Source organism: Octodon degus, unplaced genomic scaffold, assembly GCF_000260255.1.
Source record: "Octodon degus isolate 3935 unplaced genomic scaffold, OctDeg1.0 scaffold00200, whole genome shotgun sequence".
NCBI classification, from domain to species: domain Eukaryota; kingdom Metazoa; phylum Chordata; class Mammalia; order Rodentia; family Octodontidae; genus Octodon; species Octodon degus.
In genome coordinates, this window is record NW_004524776.1 from 106,210 (window position 1) to 113,074 (window position 6,865).

Here is a 6,865-nt window from a genome sequence, read left to right on the forward strand (position 1 = left end):
TGGATTACAGGCTGCGCCACCATGCCCAGTCTCATTCTGCATCTCAGTGTTCCCCGGGAGCCGGGCCCACAGTGCAAGCTGGGGATCCAGCCCTGGCCACTATGCTCTGCCTAAGCAGGTGCTTTAGTCTGCTGAGCTATCTGACCTCCCTGGAAGTGTTTATAGGACCTTTTCATCCTTGATGCCAGTCCAAAGATTGTAGGTACTTGAACTGAGCAATATAACCCTAAATAGTCCAATAGTTCATAATAGTAGTAAGTTATCAGCACAGCTGGTAAATGTCAGCAGTTGATGACTTGTGCCTTGTACAACTTACCATATTAATATGGCATTATGTTTCACACCACTTCTCTGCTAGATGGATAAGATGAAGTTAAAAGAAGACCTGTGTTAACTATAAATGTAACTTTTGCTATCTGACAAGTTCAGTCAAATCTCAGGATTTACCCTGGAACCATGTACAGCATCTCTTAGATCTTCTGTCAGGGTTAGCCATGCAGATGAGTCAGGGCCATTACTTGAACAATTTGCTTTCTCAAGAAGACTGAGAGAGGGGCCAGGGAGATGGCTCAGTGGAATAAGCGCTTCCCTGGCAAGCGCAAGGGCCTGAGTTTGATCCCCGGTTTAAAAAAAAAAAAAAAAAATTAAGAAAAAAAAAGACTGAAGACTGAGATTTTTTTTTTCTCTCTAGGTGACTCTCTTTGACACACTATACATCATCCATCACTTTGCTCTGTGGCCCCATTATTCCCCAGACGAGAAAATGTGAGACACAACTGAGTTACAGGATGTCATAGCACAGCTTCTCTTATGTCCTGAGCCCTCACTGACCTTGAAGGGATACAGCTAAAATATTTGCTATCCTCTTAGCCCATCTTTCTCTCCAATTTTTGGTCTGCAAACTTTAGCTATTAAACATACAGAAGAGAAGCTTAACGACATTAAACATTAAACTGTAACAAGGCAGTTAAGTTTCATATTAGCATTTATCTGAATATTAAGCATCTTAGACATAAAATGTAACTTATTTTCTAACAAATATGGATATTCTAGTATTTATATCCCTATAGTATGTTAAAAAGCAATTAAACATTTTTACCCATCAATTTAGAAATCAAACCATATACATTTTATCAGAACAATCCTATGACATTGTGTGACATGCTTACATTTTTCTTTTGACATAACATACCCCTTTTAACCAATCTTCTCTATCTAACACATAACAATTTTTCACCTAAACAATTACCCTTAAATGGGACATACAAGACTTTTTCTCCATCCCCCCTTTTTGGCTAGGAATTTGAAAGAAAGTCTCATCACAAGAAACAGTCTTTGTTTAACATTTTAGAAGACCTGTATTCTTCGAATCATGGATACACTTAAAGACATCGTGAGATTAACAATAAGTTATCATATGCATGTGTAAACCTTTGCTTCTTAATTTAGTTGAATACCAAAATCATTTTTTAAGAGAAAACCCACATGTAATTTTTCTGAAAGATATTTGTCTTTATACCAATGACAAATTTATTCAGTGTCCCCTAAGAGACTATTGAGATTATCCAGAGCTTCCCATTAATGAACAAAAAGGTTGGCCATACCTCTTATCAATTAGACTCATCTCTAAATAATTACACCTCACCCTTAGGAATTGTTGCTTAATTAGTTTAAGCCATTTGATAAACTGTGTATAATCTGATTTTGATACAAATTAGACCAGCCCATTCCTTAGGAAAATGCATGCCTTTAAGTCCATAACCCCAATTGTGTTATGAACAAATGATCAACAAAAAAAAGAAAAAGAAAAAGAAAAAAGGAATAGCTGTTCACAGAATAACACACAAATAGACAAACACACTATACACACAAATACCTTTACAAAATTATGAGTGTACTCAACTACATATTCCTGGTCAGATTAAATATATGGCAATTTTTTAAAGAAATTTATCATTAGAAATAGACTAGGCAGATTTCATTGTCAATAAGCATAGATCTCTGATAAGAAAATTTTGGAACGAACAGTCTTTTCTCTCTCACAAATATGTATATTTTAATAGTAGTCTTAACTAGTAAAATTTAGCTCAGCTATCTTTATGTGTTTTATCATTTCTTTAGACCTTAGATTTCTATTTTGTCAGTTCCTGCAACAGGCCCCATGTTGGATCTGTACTCCTTGTTGTTGATTTCTTTGTCACGTGTGACTTCATGGTATAGCCTGACAGCACGCTCTGGTACCCAAATAGATTGTTCAGCATTCTCTGGAAAAACACAAGTATACCCTCCTCTCCAGGTTAGTAGCAGAGGAGTAGGTCCCTTGCACTATCCAGTACACAGATCTCTCCAAAGGACCCTTCCTATCTTTGTACTTACTTGGTGGAATTATCTGTCTGCTGCTTTACTTCCATAAATTGCAAAATTCAAAAAGTTAAAGGGTATACACTGCCCAGTGAAATCTATTATGAGGTGCGTGAGTGAGACTCTCCACCCTGCTTTCGGGAACCCTCCAGACACAGCTCAGGCCAGAAGTGTGTGTGGAAGAGCTTCCACTGTGCTGTGCCTACCGAACCCCTCCGGACCCAGCCCAGGCCTGGCATGTGAATGAGACCATTTACCCTGTTCTTGAGACCCCTCCAGGCCCAGGCCAGGCCCGGCCTGTGTATAGGAGAGCTTTTGCTGCACTGAGCTATCCAGATCCCTCCGGACCTACCCCAGGCCCAGCATACAGGCCTGGTGTGAAACTCTGCAGCTGAAGTCCCTGAGAGAGGCTATGGGCCAGAACCACCCAGCTAATCCAGGAGCAGAACATCTTGCCAGAGGGGCACAGTGGGTTCACTTTCACAGGCTCCAGCAGGAAGAAGTTGAGCACAGCAGCCAGACCCAAGCCAGGCATATCGAGCCGAATGCAAACTTCGTAGATCCATGCCCGTTAACCTCAGGCACTTTGCTAGACCCAGATCTCTAACAGCATCCTCCCTCTTTCTCTCTTAACTGAGAGATGGGGCAAAAGGTAACCGGGGTGAACCAGTCTGAATGGAAGACACCAGGTACATCAAGGGGAGGTGAACAGACAGAAATTAGGTGAACTAATTTAAATACAAAGTCTCAATTCAATATCTGCTTAAATATACAGACATGATGCTTGTTCTGTCTAAAATACAACCCCATTAGTTACAAAAGTTTATCAACTGCTAAATGACACTACCCATTATTAGTGTTCCTAATTGTAGTTCTGTAAACACAAAACTATAACTGCCTTAACCATATAGTCTCTCTTGGGTAAGAATTTTATTAGGTGCTAAGGTTATAACTGGACCAAAGCTCTACACCAAAGGTCAGAGGACAGTGCTATACAAAATGACAAAGGAGCAAAATGCAATCTCAGGCCGTGAGCCCACCCAGAACTAATGCAGGAGACACTAGCACAGAAGAAATTGGGACTCACACAGCTGAAATATCTGGATTAATAGAGTCTAAAGTAAAGAAACAACTGTAGAAAGGGATAGAGGAAATCAGATCAGAAATAACCTTTGAAAGAAGAAATCTCTGAATTAATAGCGTCTGAAGTAAAGAATCAACTGCAGAAACATATAGAGGAAATCAGTTCATAAATAATCTCTGATTGATTATGAGGTGTCAATGTAGGGAATGATCCCCTTTTGTTTTGCAGTTGAATTTTAATTGAATGGTGTGCATGCTCAACAATTCCTTGCGCTTGAATGTTACAAGGAATCCCTATGGTAAGGGAAAAATGAAAAATCTTATGAAATGTTTGGTAGGCAGCACTTGTATATGCTGGGCCACTGTCAGCATTACGTGTCTGTGGCCAGCCAAGCCCAAGTGCACTAAAGGCATGAAAATAATGAGCTGCTTCACCACTGTAGGCAGTAGTAAATATGAATCCTTAGGAATGTCCACTGAAACATGGATCCAACACAAAGAACCAAATTCAGGAATGTGTGTGACATCCATCTGCCACAGATGACTGGGGTGTAACCCCCAAGAATTGACTCTAGGAGAATATAAAGGTAAGTGTTTTATACATAGAGAACATCATTTAACAATATCCCAGATCCATGCTTGAGTCAAATGGAATTGTTTGCTTAAAGCAGAAGCATTTTGGTGAAAACTGGCATGAAATGCAGAAGGTTGCTGAATAGCATATGAGGGAATAATAGTTTTCCCCGAATATGAAAAAGGTACTGCAGTTTGCAACATTTCAGGGGCTATCACTAGATCTGAACTGTGGAGGGCAGCATCTAATTGGATAAACATGCGATGTAAGATGGATGGGAATTCATGTGCCTAGAGAATGTCATCTATGTTATAGATAGTGTACACAGGTGGACAGGCCTGTCACGCTAATTAAATGGCTGTAGCCACAAACTCCTGGCACAGGCTTGGATTATTCGCCATACCTTGTGGTAGACAACTCTGTTGCAAAACAGTGCACCAGGGCTTGATTATTAAAACGGGTAAAAAAAAGTGGGTAAACTAAAAGCAAAGCATTTTTCATCTTCAGGGTGGAGAGGCACAGAGAAGAAATAGTATTTTAAATCAATCACCATAAAGGAAAAATGTAAAGGAATAGCTACAGGACTGGGCAAGTAATGCTCCCATAGGTCCTTGTGGTGTGACTGACTGCTGGAAAGTCCTAGAGCAATCTCCACTTCCTGGGGGTTTTATTGTACCAAAATTGGTGTATTCCAAGGGTATTGGAATGTTCTAGGTTGCCCTGCCATCAGCTGTTCATTAAGCAGTGTACACTGCTATACTTTTCTCCTGAGTTAGGGGCCACTAATCACCCCAAACATCATCATCAGATCCAAGTTATCTTGGATGCCATCCAAGGGGTAAGATCAAGGCCACTACACTACTTTTAGGAGTAACTAGAACAGGTCCTTTTCTCCCTTGAGAATTTTTTCCAAGCCCTTGATTAGGAAGGAATCCTTGTTGTAACATCTGATGAGTCACCAAGAAGTTAGGACTGAACAAAAATTTTCCAATAGCCTGTCATGACCCCAAAGATTAACAGGTATGTGGGGAAGGACAAACGGAGAAAAATATATAATGGCCTTCTACATCCCTCCAAATTAGCAACTCTGCACTTTCACTAGGGTGAGTAACCTTGCCAGTCCTTGGAAATCTGTAGTGATGACATACAGAGGCCATGCCTCAGGCCAGTGATGCTCACCAATAACTGAAACATCTACACCTTGTCAAAATCCCTTTAAATCCTTTTCCTTCAATAGTCAACTCTATCTCTGAGAGATTTTGCTTAATCTGCTGAACACAATAACTATTAGGAAACACATAACCCTAGAATTGCTTTTCCTTATTTATAAATTTTCCAATTTTTTCTAAGGGAAAAACGATCTGGTTTTTTGTTTTTGGCGGAACCGGGGATTGAACTCAGGCTCTTGCGCTTGTTAGGCAAGCGCCTATTCTACTGAGCCATCTCCCTGGCCAGGGAAAAACGATCAACTGAGCAACAGGAGTACTGGAGTGATTTGAACAATGGTTTGTATAGGCTGAATACAAACCATTGTTTGTATCATCACCATCAAATACACCAGGCAAAAGCTAGAGACCTTTTAAAATAAGATTGCTGTAAACCAGCAAGATTTTCACTGCACCCTGAGGCATAGGTCCTTAGACTCTAGCAGGAATAATTTGGGGACCCATGTTAGGAGTCAATAGGAATCTGGAGGAGGATATAGCAGGCCAAGTCTATGCTATAGGTTGTCCCTTCCTAAAGTTCAAAGACACTTGTGGTAGGGGAGAGGAAAGCACTCCCATTGTTTGATGGGGCCAAGGTGGGCCCCATTGGAAGTTTCCCTCAATGAGTGGGCCTTCCACATGAGTTTTAGATCTACAGTCACCTGCCCAATGGTACCTTCCTCTACATCTAGTACATGGACTGGAAGGTTTTATTGAAGAGACAGATAAAGACTGCGTTCTTTTCCATGCGGCAGAACAGTTTCACGTTAAATGTCCCTCATCCCCACAAGGAAAACAAATGGCCTTACTTGCACCTTCCTTCTTTTTAAAGACTGTGAATGAATAGCCTGAGTAATAACTGCTGCCAAAGCAGCTCCCTTTACCTGTGAGTGGCCACTATCTGCGCAAATCGGAATCATCTCAGGCAGTGTAGCTTGTTTTTTATGGGCCCTTCAAGCCTCTTTACACTTTTTCTTTTTGCACTTTCAAAGGCCAATTATTGTACTATTAATTTACTAGCTTTGGTGTCATGTGCAACAAACTCAAGCAAAATCTGGGAAAGGTTCATCAAGGCCTTGCCTAATAGAAGCCAAGTAGAGGAAGGTTTCACTCTTACAAAGGAGTTTCCTCCAGGCCCTAATAGCAGCTGAGTTTGCTCATCTGTTTGCAATGCAATCAGTTGATTGTGGTAGCCAAAGCAGCCTTTCTAATTATCAAATCCTTTGTAATTGCTAAACTGTGAACCACACACTTCAAGCTGCCTGTTCCCTGCAACACTCCAAGAAATTTTCTTTCCACAGTGAATAATTTCCCAACGTTTCTACTAAAAAAAGGTAAAGGGAGCAGTAGGTCCATAAGTAGCAACAGCTTGTTTTAATTCTTTTAAGGTTTTAAAAGGCACAGGTTTATGAAGACCTACAGCTTTCCAGGAATTAGTAGGGACTTGAACTTCAGAACTACAGCAGACAGTTGGCCAAATAGCTCAGCAGATTAAAGTGCCTGCAAGCAGGCTCAGGGGCCAGGGGTTCAATCCCCAGGCTGCCTATGCTGGCCCCACCCCTGGAGCACCCTGAGAGGGTGATGGAGGCTGGGCATGTGGTGGTGTATGCCTATAATCCTAGCTCTTTTTTTTTTTTTTTTT